The 21,012-nt window shown below is 39.3% G+C and overlaps 1 protein-coding gene across 1 annotated transcript in view; it reads left to right on the forward strand.

Moving 5' to 3' along the window:
• TMC1 (transmembrane channel like 1) overlaps positions 1-21,012 on the forward strand; it is a 397,602-nt gene that overhangs the window by 232,527 nt on the left and 144,063 nt on the right. Inside the window, exon 3 of the mRNA XM_060102312.1 lies at positions 4,825-5,076. The gene's annotated coding sequence lies outside the window, so the exon portion shown is untranslated. The remainder of the gene's footprint in view (positions 1-4,824; positions 5,077-21,012) is intronic.

A 21,012-nucleotide genomic window follows, 5' to 3' on the forward strand; every position in this document is an offset into this window, starting at 1 on the left:
TGGTGAACCCAGTTTTAGTTCTTTCTTAGCACTACTTCAGCATCTAATTCAGTTTACCCAAGACTGATACAGAAGTCATAAGTGGGTAACAGTCTAATGTAGGTTGTAGATTTTTTCCCTAGTATCTTTTGTTTTATTTTATCATTTAGTTTAATTTATTTTATTTTGTATAAATGTCTTTAGATGGGGTAAGCTTTCTCCAATTTTGTATGTCTTCCATGGATCCCTACTATTTTAAATGATTCCAGTTTCATTTATTTATGATAACATACCTGGTCCATGAAAGCATTTGTGTTTGTACCCCTGATAGTCAAGGAACTTACACATATAAAGCACAATGCTAGAAATATTGATAATTACTCCAATGGGCTTTTGCTTCACGGAGTCTTCTTAAAATGAAGACACATGTAAATGGTTTATTACAAAGTAGGCAAGATAGTCATTTTCCTCATTAGTATGGTGGTGAGTATCCCCGCCTGCCACAGCATAGGCAGGATAAGTGCCCAAATGGTAATAAAAATTAAGTGCATTGGGAACAAAGACAAATGTAAAGAATGTGTAATATCTGATTCCCTTCCACTTTCGCTCATTGCATTGAGATTTTATTGCAGTGAATGCAGTTAAAGACAAATGGTATTTGTTAAGAAACTGGAAAGAAATACCATCAAATCTGTAATTAATAGTCATCAGGGCATAACTTTATTGTAGCACAGTTATAGCTCGGGAATGAGGAGTTGTATTTACATCGTTAATGAAAACAACTTTGACATATATGTATATATATGTATGGAAAATATATACACTTGGATTCTTAGCAGTTTAACAGCAATGCTCTAGGGAAATAAAGCTACTATGTATTGACTCCTCCTGGGTGTTTTATATATGTCATTACTGATCCTCATAACAACCCTGCAAGTTAGTGAATGAGAATCTTGACATTAGTGAGAAGACATTCTAAATGTGTCCGAAGCCCTCAATTTCAAAATGTGGACATGGACCTTGGCTTTCCTGAATCACATTTTTTTCAAGAATCAGATGTCATTTGTGGATAGTCTCACGTTTCATTAAAAATTTTTTTCCAACTATTAGAATCATAGCTTTATCTCTGCTTTGCTAACTATTTTAACAAACAAACAAACAAACAAAAAACCCACAAAATCACCTTAGAGAAAGACTCCACAAAAAAATGAGTGGAGAACAGGAGCTGGCTAAGCTGGGCATTCAGCTAAGATCACTCACTGTGTAAGGATTTGTTCCATCACGTCAGCCTCCTAGAACTGCCCAGAGTGTGCTTGTTCTTCATATATTCATATTCTGCTGGAATGAATATAAATTTGCACAGCTTTATGGAAAAGTTTTATTATTATTATTATTATTATTATTATCTATCCAAATTTTTTTGTTGTTGTTGTTTTTGTTTTTTTTTTGCGGTATGCGGGCCTCTCACTGTTGTGGCCTCTCCCGTTGCGGAGCACAGGCTCCGGACGCACAGGCCCAGCAGCCATGGCCCACGGGCCCAGCCGCTCTGCGGCATGTGGGATCCTCCCAGACTGGGGCACGAACCTGTGTCCCCTGCATCGGCAGGCAGACTCTCAACCACTGCGCCACCAGGGAAGCCCTCTATCCAAATTTTTAAATGTTTGAGTCTTTGGACTCAGTAATTTAACCTAAGGAAAATAATAAGATATCCATAAATATTTATGTGAATGTTGATAATAGTTATAACAGTGAAAACTTACAAGGTGACAGTTACCAGTTTATTGTCTCTGAGCTCCAAATTTCCCCTTCTTTGTCTTCCTTTGTGTTGCTCTAGCTAAGTCCTATAAACATTTCTTTTGCCAGCTGGCGGGATATTCATTTCATCAGTAGAGGGCACTGGGTGCAGTAGTTGCAAGAAAACACTTCTCTTCCAGGTTCCAGCCCTCCATATACATTCTGAGCCCCACAGCCATAAGCAGGAGCTTGAGCTGCACCCTCAGGACGTCTCTCCCTATCTGCAGCCACTTGAGAGCAGCTTCAGCTGTCTGCACCCACAAGCAATGCTGGCCACTTCAACAGACACACTCTGGCCCACCCACACCAACCAGCAAAGGCAGGTCACTCCTGCAGACCAGCTCCCGCCTACCAGCTCCCGCCTATCCACACCCAGCAGCAGTGATGAGCTGTTTTTACAGATCAGTGCCAGCCTGTGCCCTCAGCCAAGTTTTTTTTTTTTTTTTTGCCACTGCAGGCGGCCTGTGGTAGCGACTCCCTCTTTGAAGAGGTTTGAATCTCAGCCTTGGGGCCCAGAGGGCTTCTCCTAGTCCTTTATTGTCCCTATTCCTCAGGCTAGAGGTAGTACCTGCTTTTTTTTTTTTTAATTGGAGCATAGTTGATTAACAATGTCATGTTAGTTTCAGGTGTACAGCAAAGCGATTCAGTTATACATGTACATTTATCTATTCTTTTTCAAATTCTTTTCCCATTTAGGTTATTACAGTATATTAAGAGCATTCCCTGTGCTATACAGTAGGTCCTGTTGGTAATCTGTTTTAAATATAGCAGTGTGTACATGTCAATTCCAAACTCCCAATCTATCCCTCCCTTCAACCCTTCCCCCCTGGTAACTGTAAGTTGATCTCTAAGTCTGTGAGTCTGTTTCTGTTTTATAAATAAGTTCATTTGTATATGTTTCTTAGATTCTGCATATAAGTGATATCATATGATATTTATTTTTCTCTGTCTGACTTAACTTCACTTAGTATGATAATCTCCAGGTCTATCCATGTTGCTGCAAATGGTACTATTTCATTCTTTCTAATGGCTGAGTGATATTCCTTTGTATATATGTACCACATCTTCTTTATCCATTCATCTGTCGATGGACACTTAGGTTGCTTCCATGTCTTGGCTATTGTTAACAGTGCTGCAATGAACATTGGGGTGCATGTATCCTTTTGAACCATGTTTTTTTCTGGATATAAGCCCAGGAGCGGGATTGCTAGATCATATGGTCGCTCTATTTTTAGTTGCTTAAGGAGCTTCCATACTGTTCTCCATAGTGACTGTACCAATTTACATTCCCACCAACAGTGTAGGAGGGTTCCCTTTTCTTCACACCCTCTCCAGCATTTTTTTTTTTTTTCAGTACGAGGGCCTTTCACTGTTGTGGCCTCTCCCGTTGTGGAGCATAGGCTCCGGACGTGCAGGCTCAACGGCCATGGCTCACGGGCCCAGCTGCTCCGCGGCATGTGGGATCACCCCGGACCGGGGCACGAACCCGTGTCCTCTGCATCAGCAGGCAGACTCTCAACCACTGCGCCACCAGGGAAGCCCCACCATTTATTGTTTGTAGGTTTTTGTAATGATGGCCATTCTGACTGGTATGAGGTGATATCTCGTTATAGTTTTGATTTGCATTTCTCTAATAATTAGCAATGTTGAACATCTTTTCATGTGCCTCTTGGCCATCTGTATGTCTTCTCTGGAGAAATGTCTATTTAGGTCTTCTGCCCTTTTTTTTTTTTTTTTTTTTTGCGGTACGCAGGCCTCTCACTGTTGTGGTCTCTCCCGTTGCGGAGCACAGGCTCTGGACGCGCAGGCTCAGCGGCCATGGCTCACGGGCCCAGCCGCTCCGTGGCATGTGGGATCTTCCTGGACCGGGGCATGAACCTCTGTCCCCTGCATTGGCAGGCAGACCCTCAACCACTGCGCCACCAGGGAAGCCCCTGCCCATTTTTTGATTGGGTTGTTGTTGTTGTTGTTTTTTATATTGAGCTGCATGAGCTGTTTGTAAATTTTGAAGACTAATCCTTTGTAGGTCACGACGTTTGCAAATATTTTCTCCCATTCTGTGGGTTGTCTTTTTGTTTTGTTTATGGTTTCCTTTGCTCTGCAAAAGCTTTTGAGTTTAATTAGGTCCCATTTCTTTATTTTTGTTTTTATTTTGTTTATTTTATTATTTTTCTTTATTTTGTTCCTGGTAGGCTTTGACTGAAGGGCACTGACAACTCCCAATATTATTCCATTTTATGGATGTATCCTCATTTATTTAACTAATCCTTTACTGTTGAGCTTTTAAGTTCTATATCAGACAAGGTCCAGTTGGGAGACAGAAACCATGACAGTTATTTGAACAGGGAAAAATTAATAACCCCCCAAAATAACTACTAAAAGAGGTAAAAGTGGGCTTTAAGAGATCCAAGTATCACAAATTAAAAGAGCAGGTAATTTAAAGTTAGAGCTCCCTTAGAGCCCACTCTTACCTCTTTTAGTAGTTATTTTTTTGGGTATTAATTGTTAGAAAGAACCCACTATAGGATTTGGGATTTGGTTGGGTGATTTGGGGGAAGGTTTGAGAAAGAAATTTGGTCTAGATTGTGTGTTGTCAGAATGTGGGGGTAATTCTATGGTTGGACATTTTGCAGTTGCCATAGTGATGTGTTTTTTTTTTTTTTTTTTTTTTTTTCGGTATGCGGGCCTCTCACTGCTGTGGCCTCCCCCGCTGCGGAGCACAGGCTCCGGACGCGCAGGCTCAGCGGCCATGGCTCATGAGCCCAGCCGCTCCGCGGCATATGGGATCCTCCCAGACCGGGGCACGAACCCGCGTCCCCTGCATCGGCAGGCGGACTCTCAACCACTTGCGCCACCAGGGAGGCCCAGTGATGTGTTTTTGTCTGTACTTACACAAAGTTAAGAAGAGGCCTTTCTTTATTTCGTCCTGTCATGATCTCAGAGTAACCTTGTCTAAGGTTGGTATTCTGTGAGATTGTTTATGTCCAATAGGAGACTAACATGGCCTTGCTCTGAATGTTAGATTGGTTCTGAACATGAGTTCTTTTTCAGAGCTTTCAACTATCATGTAAGAAGTCTGCCTACCCTGGGGCCACCACATGGAGTGACCACATACTTACATATAGAGAGAGATGGCCCAGAGTTCAAGTCTCCAGCTATTGAAGGCTTCCATCCTGGGTAACAGACAATTGAATGAAGAAGACTTTGAGATGCTGTCAGCCCCAACCATTGTCTGGCCACAACTACGTGAGGGACCTGCATGCAGTCAGAACTACCAGCTGAGCCAAGCTGACCTCCAGACTTGTGAGTAAAATAAATAATTACCATTGATTTGAGTTACTATTTGGGGGTGGTTTGTTTTACAGTAATAGATAACTGATACAGTGTCTGATAGGCAGTTAGCTCTATAGTTCTGGAGCTCAGGAGAGAGATCAGACATGGTGGTACAGATCAGGAAGTCCTTTAGCAAGGAGAAAGCACTTGAAGTCATAGATGAAGTCATCAGGGAGATAATGTACACTGAGAAGAAAAAAAAAGAACCCACAGTGGCACCTTTAGCAATAACACTGAAGTGATCAAGACGAAAGAAGAATTTGCAGGGAGACTGAGAAGGAGTTATCAGACGACATCCAAGAGAGATGAATGTTAAGGAAGTCAAGAATGAGAGTATGTAGAAAGAGGGCATTTTCCACAGAGTCAAATGCTGTGGAGGGAGATCAAGTAAGACAAAGACTGAAAAGTGTTCTTTGGATTGAACAACAGTGAGTTTACCTTGTTGGCAAAAGTAGTTTCAGGGAAACTAGGGGCTAGGCAGTGATGGGGGCAGAAGCCAGATTGCAGAGATAAAGAGAGAGGAGAAGGTCAGAAGGACACCAAATCCCATGCTGTTTTACTGCATCACGCAGACTTCCTGCATACTATTCGTCTGTATATAATTTTTTCTACAATTCAGTAACCCATAAAACAATCACATCATGTCTTGAACCTTACAGTTCCACAAAAGCATGGGTATATCATGTCCTGGTATATATTTAGTGTCATACTTTAACCTGCAGTTTCCAGTTATAAATGCATTACTCTGTGTGTTTGTCTGTCATTATAATCACTTTAAATCTCTCATTGTTTATTTCTCTTGAAACTAAAGTAACTCATCATTTAAAATACTACTCAGTGTTCATTGTTCATTGGTGCCTTGTAATTACTTCAGAAAAACAATCTCAGTTTACAAGTTATAAACTCCTGAAGCATCTCTACAGGAGGAATAGCTTACTTTCACCAGAAAAGTCTAGGGAAAATTATTCTAGTCATAGCCTGCTAATTCATTGGCCTGATTGTCAGAGCTCCCATGACAGTTCACTCTCTTGGGAGGCTGGTGTGGGGCTCTGCTTATCCAAGGGTGAGGTCAAGGCCTCCTTGGCAACAGGGAATGAGTTGCCAGGTGGTTGTGGAAAGAAATTCTTTTCAATTCAACCTGTAAGTAGATCTGGACATAATGGCCTCATCTGGCTCCTCTAAGTCTCTCTTTCCCCCTTCTTTTCAGGGCAAATCTTATCCCTAACTCTTTCATTATTTGCTTGTGGTTTCCTTGCCAAAGATGTGTGGAGGTAAGCACTGTGATGAGGATGGGAGTTAAGGCTTTTTGAATGAAGAGTTTACGTTTCAAAGGACTTGAAATTTATATTTCAAATGTCACTTCCCAATGAGCCTTTACACATAAACAAAACACGATTAACAGACTTGGAAGGTGAGGAATAGCATGCATGTTTGACTCCTGTTGCATTCCTGGGCTATACTGGCTGTAACATTTTTTTATAGATTCTATAGTTACCTTGTAAATATCACCATCGAGTATATTATATTTAAAAACATTCTTTTGTTAGGTGTAAAAGTTTAAAAGGTACTATTATTTTTTAAAATCTGGTTTTGGCATTTTTTCAAATTTTAGGATATTAGAACCCCCTAAAATGGAAATTTTGTGGGCATTTCTCAGCATTTGAGAAGCCCTGCCTGGGGCAATAACTTTGACCCTGTGTGGAAAGGTGTGGAGGATAATTCTGTGAGTGCTCAGAGGGGTTTGAAAAGTTAGAAACGAACACTTGTGCATTGAGCACGTTTTGTTGTGCTTAGCACCATACTAGGGGCTACACATTCTACATTTAATCATGGAGAATTGCCTGGAATGAGGCCTGAGAACACAAAGTCCTGGAGGAGATGATGTGAGCTGTCAGCAGAAGGGAAACTGCAGTATGTGGGACTTAAAAACAGCTTGCATGGGGTATGGGATAAGGGTAGAGGGAAAAAAATCTTGGCAAATTTATTCTGCACAAATACTTGTGTCATCCTCATTTGTGTAGACTTTGTGACTTTTTCCCTGGGTTCATCTGGTTGGCAGATGGATGTAAATGCCTTTTAGCCTCAAAGAAGGCACACAGAAGGCACGTACGAATCTTGGCTGTGCGATAAACAGAAGCTGAGCTTCAGAGAATTTCTGGTATGTGTGCGTGTTTGTGTGCACGCGAGCATGTGTGCACGCGTTGGGGCTGAACGTACCACTGGTTTAAATCTGATTTTCAACTGGGAAGATTTCACGTACTTCTTTAGTCTGGCCCAAGTGAATATAATTTTGGCAGTGAAAAGTAGAGCATGTTCCAAAAGTTCTTTTCTTTTGCCATCAGGGATAGCAGTACTTTTATTTATAGTAATTTCAGGTCCCCAAATACCTTCAGCAGTATTATTGGAGCAAACAACAAAAAAAATTAAGCAGCAGATGATTAGATCATGTGTTATTTTACAGAGTACTTTATTCTCTTGCCTTTGGAAAATATAGGCCTTTTCTCAACTGTGGTAATAGCTAATTCTTTTTTTTTAAAACATCTTTATTGGAGTATCATTGCTTTACAATGGTGTGTTAGTTTCTGCTGTATAACAAAGTGACTCAGCTATACATATACATATATCCCCATATCTCCTTCCTCTGGCATCTTCCTCCCACCCTCCCTATCCCCCTGAGCTGATCTCCCTGTGCTATGTAGCTGCTTCCCACTAGCTATCTATTTTACATTTGGTAGTGTATATAAGTCCATGCCACTCTCTCACTTCGTCCCAGCTTACCCCTCCCCCTCCCCGTGTCCTCAAATCCATTCTCTAGTAGGTCTGCGTCTTTATTCCCGTCCTGCCCCTAGGTTCCTCAGAACCTTTTTTTTTTTTTTTTTAGATTCCATATATATGTGTTAGCATACAGTATTTGCTTTTCTCTTTCTGACTTACTTCACTCTGTATGACAGACTCTAGGTCTGTCCACCTCACTACAAATAACTCAGTTTTGTTTCTTTTTATGGCAGAGTGATATTCCATTGTATATATATGCCACATCTTCTTTATCCATTCATCTGTCGATGGACACTTAGGTTGCTTCCATGTCCTGGCTATTGTACATAGAGCTGCAGTGAACTTTGTGGTACATGACTCTTTTTGAATTATGGTTTTCTCAGCGTATATGCCCAGTAGTGGGATTGCTGGGTCGTATGGTAGTTCTATTTTTAATTTTTTAAGGAACGTCCATACTGTTCAACATAGTGGCTGTATCAGTTTACATGCCCACCAACAGTGCAAGAGGGTTTCCTTTTCTCCACACCCTCTCCAGCATTTATTGTTTGTAGATTTTGGATGATGGCCATTCTGACTGGTGTGAGGTGATATCTCATTGTAGTTTTGATTTGCATTTCTCTAATGATTAGTGATGTTGAGCATCCTTTCATGTGTCTGTTGGCTATCTGTATATCTTCTTTGGAGAAGTGTCTATTTAGGTCTTCTGCCCATTTTTGGATTGGGTTGTTTGTTTTTTTGATATGGAGCTGCATGAGCTGCTTGTAAATTTTAGAGATTAATCCTTTGTCAGTTGCTTCATTTGCAACTATTTTCTCCCATTCTGAGGGTTGTCTTTTTATCTTGTTTATGGTTTCCTTTGCTGTGCAAAAGCTTTTAAGTTTCATTAGGGCCCATTTGTTTATTTTTGTTTTTATTTCAATTTCTCTAGGAGGTGGGTCAAAAAGGATCTTGCTGTGACTTATGTCATAGAATGTTCTGCCTATGTTTTCCTCTAAGAGTTTTATAGTGTCTGGCATTACCTTTAGGTCTTTAATCCATTTCGAGTTTATATTTGTGTATGGTGTTAGGGAGCATTCTAATTTCATTCTTTTACATGTAGCTGTCCAGTTTTCCCAGCACCACTTATTGAAGAGGCCATCTTTTCTCCATTGTATACTCTTGCCTCCTTTATCAAAAATAAGGTGACCATATGTGCATAGGTTTATCTCTGGGCTTTCTATCCTGTTCCATTGATCTGTATTTCTGTTTTTGTCCTAGTACCATGCTGTCTTGATTACTGTAGCTTTGTATTATAGTCTGAACTCAGGGAGCCTTAATCCTCCAGCTCCGTTTTTCTTTCTCAAGATTGCTTTGGCTATTTGGGGTCTTTTGTGTTTCCATACAAATTGTGAAATTTTTTGTTCTAGTTCTGTGGAAAATGCCATTGGTAGTTTGGTAGGGATTGCATTGAATCTGTAGATTGCTTTGGGTAGTATATTCATTTTCACAATGTTGATTCTTTCAGTCCCAGAACATGGTATATCTCTCCATCTGTTTGTATCATCTTTAATTTCTTTCATCAGTGTCTTATAGTTTTCTGAATACAGGTCTTTTGTCTCCTTAGGTAGGTTTATTCCTAGGTATTTTATTCTTTTTGTTGCAGTGGTAAATGGGAGTGTTTCCTTAATTTCTCTTTCAGATGTTTCATCATTAGTGTATAGGAGAGCAAGAGATTTCTGTGCATTAAGTTTGTATCCTGCTACTTTAACAAATTCATTGATTAGCTCTAGTAGTTTTCTGGTAGAGTCTTTTGGATTCTCTATGTATAGTGTCATGTCATTTGCAAACAGTGACAGTTTTACTTCTGACAGTTTTACTTCTTCCTTTCTGATTTGGATTCCTTTTATTTCTTTTTCCTCTCTGATTGTTGTGGCTAAAACTTCTAAAACTATGTTGAATAACAGTGGTGAAAGTGGGCCACCTTGTCTTGTTCCAGATCTTAGTGGACATGGTTTCAGTTTTTCACCATTGAGAATAATGTTGGCTGGGGGTTTGTCATATATGGCCTTTATTATGTTGAGGTTCCCTCTGTGCCTACTTTCTGGAGGGTTTTTATCATAAATGGGTGTTGAATGTTGTCAAAAGCTTTTTCTGCATCTATTGAGATGATCATACGGTTTTTCTCCTTCAATTTGTTAATATGGTGTATCACATTGATTGATTTGTGTATATTGAAGAATCCTTGCATTCCTGGGATAAACCCCACTTGATCATGGTGTATTATCCTTTTAATGTGCTGTTGGATTCTGTTTGTTAATATTTTGTTGAGGATTTTTGCATCTATGTTCATAAGTGATATTGGCCTGTAGTTTTCTTTCTTTATGACATCTTGGTCTGGTTTTGGTATCAAGGTGATGGTGGCCTCGTAGAATGAGTTTGGGAATGTTCTTCCCTCTGCTATATTTTGGAAGCGTTTGAGAAGGATAGGTCTTAGCTCTCCTCTAAGTATGTGATAGAATTGGCCTGTGAAGCCATCTGTTCCGAGACTTTTGTTTGTTGGAAGATTTTTTTTTTTTTTTTTTTGTGGTACATGGGCCTCTCACTGTTGTGGCCTCTCCCGTTGCGGAGCACAGGCTCTGGAAGCGCAGGCTCAGCGGCCATGGTTCACGGGCCCAGCCGCTCTGCGGCATGTGGGATCTTCCCGGACCGGGGCACGAGCCTGTGTCCCCTGCATTGGCAGGCGGACTCTCAACCACTGCGCCACCAGGGAAGCCCTGTTGGAAGATTTTTAATCACAGTCTCAGTTTCAGTGCTTTGGTCTGCTTATATTTTCTATTTTTTCCTGATATAATTTTTTTCTAAGATTTATTTAAAAGGAATATTCTTGCCTGTGCAACAAGAATGTGGACAGTATAATTGACCTTGTCTCTTAGTCTTGATGATTTAAAGAAAAATACATACATAAGAATCAAATCCTTTGTATTTCTTAATACTTATTATAATGGAAATATACATGGAACGGAAATATACATGAAATGACACTATATTGGAAACATACAGCAGTAACTAGAAAAATGTCTATTATTTATTGAGCAACTACTCTATACTACATTCTTTCATATACTCATTACCTAATTTATATTCAAATAATCCTATTAAGGTATGTTTATGATCACCATTTGTTCCAGTTTTGTCTCAAAAATATTAGGTAATTACTCCAAGGACTCTGAATAGCAAAGCTGGGAGTTTGAACCTAAGTTTGGCCAACTCTGAAGTTTATATTCTTTCCACTCAAACATGCTGCCCCTTAAAGTCATGCAATTACTGGGAATGACACTCAGTTCTATCACTAGGAAGGCAACTGTGTTTATTAGTCAATGCTGTTCATATTCAAAGAACCATTTACTGAACTCTGCTTTCTTCTAGACATGATGATAAATGATGTGGAATCTAGAGATCAAAGATGAGATGTCTCTGGCTTCACAGAACCCACAGGTTAATGGGAAAGTCTAGAAAGAATATTAATGATTATGGTGCAGGATGTTAGACATTATGAGAAATATAACAAGCTACTACTAGAGCCTGGGAAAGACCACAGGCTCTGTGTGCATGTGTGGTGTGTGTGGTGTGTTTGACTGAGGTAAGATAAAGGACATTGAAACAGAACAGCATGTGCAAAGTAAAGTGATGGAGAACATATGGCTTATATGAAAAACTGGAAATTGTTTGGTTTACCTGGAACATAGTGGTAATGGGTAAAAGTAAAATGATGGGAAATGAGAATAAAAGGCTTTGAGAGGGACTTCCCTGGTGGTCCAGTGGCTAAGACTTTGTGTTTCCACTGCAGGGGGGCACAGATTTGATCCCTGGTAGGGGAACTAAGATCCCACGTGCTGCATGGCCAAAGAAAAAGGCTTTGAGAATGGTGAAATCAGGAATTTTACTTTTTGTAATGACCATAAACTTTCAAAATTGTCTTGATAAGATAAATATTTTCCTTCCTATCTTTTGAAGACACACTGTACTATCATAGTATTTTCCCAAAGAGGAAATGCAATTAGCACACAAGTATATGGGAAAAATAGTCTTATTGGTAATCAAAGTAAAGAAAAAAAATTAACCCAACCAAAGGATGAAACTAATAAAAAATATCCAGTATTGATAAGGATAAGATGAGCTAGGCATATTTGTATTTTGCTGATTGTTCTATAAACTGGTCCAATAGTTTTGTAAAGTTAACTATATATTAAGATATTTTAAATGTTTATGCCCTTTGAATCAATGGCACTAGTTTTGGAACTCTGTAATACGAGAGTTATTATAAATATTTATTGCAAGTTTCTTTAATGGCGAATCTTTAGAATCAGCCTAAGTCGCCATAGTACATCACTTTGATGCAACTTAAGGTACCATTAAAAATTATGTTTATGGGCTTCCCTGGTGGCGCAGTGGTTGGGGGTCCGCCTGCCGATGCAGGGGACACGGGTTCGTGCCCCGATCCCGGAGGGTCCCACATGCCGCGGAGCGGCTGGGCCCGCGAGCCATGGCCGCGGAGCCTGTGTGTCCGGAGCCTGTGCTCCGCAACGGGGGAGGCCGCAGCAGTGGGAGGCCCGCGTACAGCAAAAAAAAAAAAAAAAAAAAAAAAAAATTATGTTTATGAATAACATATAAAATGCATTTAACACAATTCTAGCTAAAAAAGGATACTGAAATTGTATATATACATATATATATACACACACACACGTATATATCCCTTCTCCCGCTCCCGTACACCATATAAAACTATGCATTTTGTATATATGTACACACACACACACACACACACACACACACACATTTGTATCCCCTGTCTTCCACTCCCCTAACACCCAATAAAAGTATACATTAAAGAAGAAACTGGAAATAAATCCACAGAATGTTAATGGTGGTAGTTGGGTTTTAATAATAGGACTATGGGGAATTTTTTCTTTTTACTTTTATGCATTTTCCATATATTCTTTAATGATTATTTAACTGTCAGAAATAGTACTAAATATTTTGTTAATGAATAGGAAAGGATGCTTGTAGAGTCCAGTTTTAGTTTTTAGTTTCCTGTTGTCTGGTAAACTATTCTCAGATAGACCTGGCCAGCAAGGGGATAATTCTTTTAAAAAATTCCCAGTATTGGCAAACTTTCTCTTGGAATAGCTCTGCTGAACTCAAATGAGATCTGTCTCCCTAAGCTACTTGCCCTTCTGTTTTTCTGGAAAGATGGAATGCATGAAAAATTACAATCTACAGTCTACAAATTGCTATGTACTACAGGGTCTATTAAAGAGTATGACATTTTATTTTGAGAACTATATCTCCCAGGCTACAATGCCCCATAGCTAGTCTCACATCAAATTCAACCCTCCTGAACAGTCATTTTCTCAAAGCTCCTGTCTCTTTAGAAAGTAAGTTGTTAGGGAAAGCAGAAAGTAAGTTGTTAGGGAGAGCAGGTGGCTCTGAAAACATCAGCCATCCACACACTCTACCTCTTTGAGAATAGCGAATCTGAACAAGTGTCTCCTTGTCAATGATGAACAATCACAAAAGACATTAATGAAGCCCATAAAAATAAGAGCAGGGTGTAAGAAAACATGACCATTATGAAATAGCACGAAGCTATGAGGAAAGAACAAGTGGATGAGAAGATACCAAGTGAGACTGAAAGAGATGGGAGAGATAGTAAAGAGTGACAAGGAACTAAAGCAATGCAAAAACAATAAAACATTCATGCTGAGGGAGTAAAGAGCACAGTCAATGATGCATATACTCACATGGAAAACAAACTTGAGAAATTTTTGCAGAACATAGAGTAAAAGGAGAAGAAGATGGTAAAGGAAGAGGTCATGGATACAGAGGGCAAAGAATGGAGTTTAAGCTAAAGCTAAGAACTTTAAGTACTCCTAAGGAACCAACAAAGATATTATAAACAGAATAAATATTTAAAATATAATGGAATAAAATGACTGTGTTGAAAGAAGTCAAAGTATGTATATTGAAAAGGCTCACAGATTCTAGTAAAAAGCATTCAGAACACCCCCCCCACCAAAAGAAATACTGCAAAGTCCATTCTTACAAATACATTAATTATTAGGATTTAAAAAATAAGTGCTCAGGAAGTAGAAAAAATTTGCCAATAAAGGAACTAAAATTAAACTCTTTCTTATGTAACTCTAAATTCCAGAAGAATTTGGAGACATATCTGCAAGCTTTGCAAGAGGCTGGATTAAAATGTGGATATTCGGGACTTCCCTGGTGGCACAGTGGGTAAGAATCTGCCTGCCAGTGCAGGGGACACGGGTTCGATCCCTGGTCCAGGAGGATCCCATATGCTGTGGAGCAACTAAGCCCGTGCACCACAACTACTGAGCCTGTGCATTGGAGCCCCCGAGCCACAACTGCTGAGGCCCGCATGCCTAGAGCCCGAGCTCCGCAACAGGAGAAGCCACCGCAATGAGAAGCACAGCAATGAGTAGCCCGTCACACCCCGCGATGAAGGGTAGCCCCCGCTCACCGCAACTAGAGAAAGTGCACGTGCAGCAACAAAGACCCAATGCAGCCAAAAAAAAAATTTTTAAGTAGATATTCAAAATTAGGTAAGCACACTTTCATTGACAAAGGTGGTAGAAAGATGTACTTTTAGAAGTAGAAGCTCTCTACCCCTATATACTTTTCTGCAAAATATAAATAAAATAAAATGGGCTTGACAGTGTACATTAATCACTGAGAGATGATTCAAAAACATAATTTAATAACAAGAATGTTAGCATTTAAAATATGTGTAGAATTTTTCCTTATCCAATTTACTCAACAAATCTGTGGATCCATAATAACTTGATATATTTTGTTGCTTAAAGGGAAAGCTTGGCCTTTTCTGTTTTTGCTCTTTTCATGGTACAGGAAATATATTTTTGCTAACCAGTTATTCACTTCATGTTTAAAGTGGCCTTTCTTGCCCTTTTGTATGGCTATTGTGTTAGATCAAAGGTAGTTTCCTGCCACATGCCTAGGCCACTTTTATTTATTTATTTATTTTTGTGGTACGCGGGCCTCTCACTGCTGTGGCCTCTCCCGTTGGGGAGCACAGGCTCTGGATGTGCAGGCTCAGCAGCCATGGTTCACGGGCCCAGCCACTCCGCGGCATGTGGGATCTTCCCGGACCGGTGCACGAACCCGTGTCCCCTGCATCGGCAGGCGGACTCTCAAGCACTGCGCCACCAGGGAAGCCCTTAGGCCACTTTTAAATGATGTGGCACTGCCCTCAGCTCCTACTGTGGGGACCACATGCTTTGTCCTACTCGGGTGCCGCCCAAATTGGACCATGGTGGAAACCTGACCCATGACCACCAAATTATAGGTGATTAAAAGAATGGGAGCTGAGTCAGACTGTCTAGGTCCTAATCCAAGGTTTGCCACTTGACTTTGATCTTCATTTTCTTCTTTCATAAAATGAGCTTAATGATTATTCCTATTTGATTTGTTTGAAGTAAGGATTTAGAGTTAAACCATATGCTGTTTGGTACAGGATACCTAATCCTGTTGCATGTTATTGTTATTATTATTATTTGAAAAGATGGGGTAAGTGAATCAAATTCTCTCTCCTCTTTTGCATTTGATTTGGGAAAATCAGAATCAGCCAGCTAGAAATGGGAATAAGAGTTTAAAGCATGCATAGCGGGGAGCTATGAGATAGAGTTGCCAGGGGTGATGGCAATCTGTAGTTCGCAGGTAGGGGAAACTATGATTAAGCAGATTGTGTCTTTAGGCAAATCTGATATAAACCCAGACAGAGTCCCATCACCTCACTGAATGCGTGCCTACAGCAGTTGTTTTTAGCACATATACATTCACCCCTTAGAGACAGTTTCTCTCTTCTATGACTGCTGGACCTTTCAGCTTCACTAAGTAGAGTAGCTCCCTGTTATGGACTGAATGTTTGTATTCCCAGAAAATTCATACGCTGAAATCCTCATAATGTGATGATATTGGGAGGTGGGTGGGAGGGCCTTTGGATGGTGATTAGATCCTCAGGGTAGAACCCTCATGAATGGGATTACTGCCCTTGTAAAAGAGACTACAGAGAGGTCTCAAGTCCTCTTTCTGCCAGGTGAGAATAAAATGGGAAGACTGCAGTATGCAACTAGGAGAGGGCTCTCCTCAGAACCCAACCATGCTGACACCCGAGCAGAACTGTGAGAAATAAATTTAGCCTCCAGAACTGTGAGAAATAAATTTCTGTTGTTTATAAGCCACCCAGTCTGTGGTACCTTGTTATAGTGACCTGAACAGACTAAGACACTCTCATTATACAGGGAAATCTGCCAGAGTTAATGGTAAGAAAAGGGAATCTGGGATCCAGAATAGGGATGAAGTGATCTTCCATTCTTCTTGTGATGTCTAGTCTGCCTTCTGTCTCTGCCAAGCAACAGAATAAAGACCAAGCTTCTACCCATAGCAGGTAAGGCCTGCCCTGATCTGAGGATGGGCCAGCTTAAAAGAGCCTTACTAAGTGCATTTGGTCAAGAAATTTGTGTACATTTCAATTAGTAATATATCTAACTTGTTTGGACTTGTACAATTTCTAAGAATAATTATGAAAAATGAGGTCATTCAAAAGGCTCATTTTCTAAGATTTCAATATATAATTAGCAATGTGGTATGGAATAAATAAAATGGCACAGTTTGGGGGTTGGTGCCATGTATATTTCTGTCCCAGATCTTTGCAGTGCTTTTAATTCTTTCAATAATAAAGAATACAGCAACGTGTGGATCTTTGAATCTATGGTATATAGTAACTGTCAGCCTAGAGCAGTGGTTCTCAACCAGGGATGGTTTTTGTCTCCTGCAGACATTTGTCAATGTCTGGAGAGTTTTGGTTGTCATAACTTGGGGGCTTGTGCGATTGGCATCTAGTGGGCAGAGGCCAGGGATGTTGCTAAATATCCTACAATTTAGAGGATGATGCCCCCACAAAAAGAATTATTTTGTCAAATATGTCAATAGGGCCAATATTGAGAAACTCTGCCCTAAAAAAAGAAGCCTAGAACTTCTATTGAATGTTCTTTTTTTCAATCAACTAATGAGAAGAAATATGGGGGAGACAAGCCAAAACATCAGCAGCCCTCCTTGGTGTTCAGAGTTCCTCAGGTCTGGAGCATTTCAGATGTTTGCTATTTACCAATGACAACCAATTTGTTTATTTTCTAAAGTTCAGAGATTTCACAGGGACATATTATTAAACTGCCTATTATTTTCTCTTTTCACAAGCCTATTTTAATGGCCTAGTATTGACATGTCTGGCATAGAGATCTTATTGTTCTGAGTGCTGGATCTATTTTCACTTACTCAAGATTTTCCTAGTCAGTATATCCTTTGACCTGAAAATTCAAGAAGTATAAATCCTACTCATGGTTCTGCCCTGTCTCTGTCCCCAGTTGTCAGGTCTTCTACAAGCTCTTCAGTGTACTTTGAATATAGTACCTCCTATCAGTTTCATAATTAGAACACTTCATTCCTCTGAACTGTTTAATTTTTTAAGTTAATCTCTCTGGTTAGCCATAACCATTCAACTCTGAATTCTTCTAGTGTCAGAATAGAAATCTAAATTATTACAGTATTAGAAGACTAATCAAGATCACCAAGAAAACCTCCTGAATATCCCACTGTGTCATACCTAGCATCTGATAGGATCAGATATATCTTGAAAATTTGCCTGACAAACATGTTGACATACAGTTTTATTAACGAATCCTAGAAAGTCAGTGGAAAAATCCCTTCTATTCTAAGTTGTTCAGGCCACATTCTTAGATATAGGGGATTCTGCATAAACATCTTCATAACTGGAAAAGTATAAGAGAATGAGTATTCTATTAATAAGGAATTCCTGATTTTTTAAAAATACAGTCTAGGGCTTCCCTGGTGGCGCAGTGGTTGAGAGTCCACCTGCCGATGCAGGGGACACAGGTTCGTGCCCTGGTCTGGGAAGATCCCACATGCCGTGGAGCGGCTGGGTCCATGAGCCATGGCCACTAAGCCTGTGCATCTGGAGCCTGTGCTCCGCAACGGGAGAGGCCACAGCAGTGAGAGGCCCGCGTACCGAAAAAAAATAAATAAATAAAAATAAATAAATAAATAAAAAAAATAAAAATACAGTCTAGCACAGAAATTACTACTTAGTAATTTTTTTAACATCTTTATTGGAGTATAATTGCTTTACAGTTAGTTTCTGCTGTGTAACAAAATGAATCAGCTATATTCATACATGTATCCCCATATCTCCTCCCTCTTGCACCTCCCTCCCACCCTCCTTATCCCACCCCTCTAGGTGGTCGCAGAGCACCGAGCTGATCTCCCTGTGCTATGCGGCTGCTTCCCACTAGCTATCTGTTTTACATTGGGTAGTGTATATAAGTCCATGTCACTCTCTCACTTCATCCCAGCTTACCCTTCCTGCTCCCTGTGTCCTCAGGTCCATTCTCTACGTCTGTGTCTTTATTCCTGTCCTGCCCCTAGGTTCATCAGAACCTTTTTTTTTTTTTTTTTTTAAGATTCCATATATATGTGTTAGCATATGGTATTTGTTTTTCTCACTTACTTCATTCTGTATATCTCGGGGGTAGAGCATTTGACTATCTAGTAAATTTTGAAGGGAAATCTGAGGGAAATTTTTTGAATTGCTGTAATTTTCAGAGTTTTCTCCTGAAGTAGTGTAGATGATGATCATGTCCCCCATTCTAGAGAACTCATTGTGGTCCCAATTTAAATGCAACTTCTCAGACAGTCCCTTCCTGGTCTCCTATTTAAAACATATGCCTTAAGCCCCTGCCTATACAAGACCAATATTTATCTATCCTATTACTCTGATTTTCTAACTGAAAGGATCTTATTTTCTCGTACACTAATCTATCATTCCTTGTACACTATAATGTCTGCTTTCATCTCATGAGTAATTAAAACCTGGAAGCCTGGGAATTATTTTTGAATCTTCCTTTTCCTTGCTTTTTCCTACAATTCTTTAAATTCATCAGCTAGTCTTGACTATTCTAAGTCCAAATATGTCTTGAAGTCATCTGACTCTCCCAGCGTTCACTGCTGTCGTTGTAGTCCAGGGCCCCCATCGACGCTTACTGCACTATAGCAGTCTCCTGTCTGTTGTCCCACTTTACTGCACCCCCATCTCTAACCTATCTACACAAAGGAGCCGGAAAGAGTTAATAAAAATACCAACTGTGTTGTTCACTATGCCATTATACTATTCCAGGCCCTGTTATATGTGGGTTCTCAATAGTATTGGCTGAATGAAGGCACAGACAGAAATAAATGAGCAGAGAGAATGAATTGACAAAAAATCTCCTTCTGTCTCATCTTCCAGAGGGGGCTAGTGACACTTGGTTAAGGTGGCAGAGCTACTACATGTCAGGTTTGGGACTAAAACCCAATTTTTCTAAGAATGGTCAAGGGTTTCTTTATAGAAAACACAGTCATATCTCCTCATTCCTTTTTACTCTTAACGAATTAGTTGCATTTTATTTCACTTTACTGCACAATCATTGTTCATCTTGATTGGAATATTGATACCCATTTTCTGTAAAAATCATTAAATTACTGAAGAACATAAAGGAGTTAAGAAGAAATTCATAATCCCTCTGAGCATGTAATTTTTACTTCAGCTTTATGCTTTTCTTCTTCATTGTTATTTTTTGCCATAACTATGCATTTATTTTATTTATTTATTTATTTATTTATTTATTTTTTTGCGGTATGTGGGCCTCTCACTGTTGTGGCCTCTCCCGTTGCGGAGCACAGGCTCCGGACACGCAGGCCCAACGGCCATGGCTCACGGGCCAAGCCGCTCCGCGGCATGTGGGATCCTCCCAGACCGGGGCACGAACCCGTGTCCCCTGCATCGGCAGGCGGACCCTCAACCACTGCGCCACCAGGGAAGCCCTGCATTTATTTTTATAGTCAGGAAATAATAGAGTTATATCAATGTGTTAAGAATTTCATTCATGGGAAATAACTGCTGGTGATATTTTAATGTAATTCTAATGTTTTGTGGGTTTGTTTGCAATTTCTGGGATATAAATTTACATAATGCATGGAAAGATATTTTAAGAATGCTAACCATAAGTTTAACAAAGTAGGATTCATAATTTTAAATGTGGTCCACACAATTAATAAATATAGCTTAGCATACTACTTCTAATCCCTTGAATTTTTATAGCAATTGACTTTAAGACTGCAAAATGTTCACAGTCTTAGAAACCTAATTATTTCTTAGAAAAATCCTTTGAGAAAGGGAAAATAAAGTTTGTAGACTTTTTATTAGGTAATGATAGCAATAGCATAACTCTACCTATGTATCTATATATATTTTTAGAAGCCACATTAATATATAAAAAATATTTGACATTTTCCCAAGGAATTTCTCTGCAGAAGTTGTTTTTGGATGTATGTATAAAGCCTTGAAGTAATTTATAAGCTTCTTCTCTGGTCTCCACGTATGTTGGCAGAGTTACTCATGTAAAATATATGCTTGAAATTTAACTACTATAATATTTGTTATTAAAATAAGCAGTCTTATCTAATATGTAGAGGAATAAATTAAAGGAATTTTAACACCAAAGTTATCTTTTCTTAATTAAACAAGGATTGTATTTATTTTAAAATTACGTATCATACTCAAACTGCCCTCAAATATAATTTAATTTTCCATTATCTACATTTTAAACTAGCTATTTTTTTCATTGTTCATCTTTCTTAGTTCTTTAGGCACTATCCACTCCTTCCCCAACTCTAGCAACCAAAATTAATTGCATTTTGCATCAACATAATTTAAAATAGACCAAAGAACCAATTCCATAGGCCAATTTGCAAAAGCATTATGCACCTACATATACAATCAGAAAATGCATTTCTGATGAAATGCATTAAAAATAATAAAATATAAATTAATAAAATTAAAAAAAATTGTGCTTAGCATAATGCCCAGCACAGAAAAAGCACTTGATACATGTATATCAGTGTCTTTGTAATTGTCATTTTTATTGATGATGTGTATTGGTACTGCTAAAGGTTAATGGGATGCCTGTATTATGCATGATAATATTACAGTTAGGGTGA

Source organism: Mesoplodon densirostris, chromosome 6 (genome assembly GCF_025265405.1).
Source record: "Mesoplodon densirostris isolate mMesDen1 chromosome 6, mMesDen1 primary haplotype, whole genome shotgun sequence".
NCBI lineage: Eukaryota > Metazoa > Chordata > Mammalia > Artiodactyla > Ziphiidae > Mesoplodon > Mesoplodon densirostris.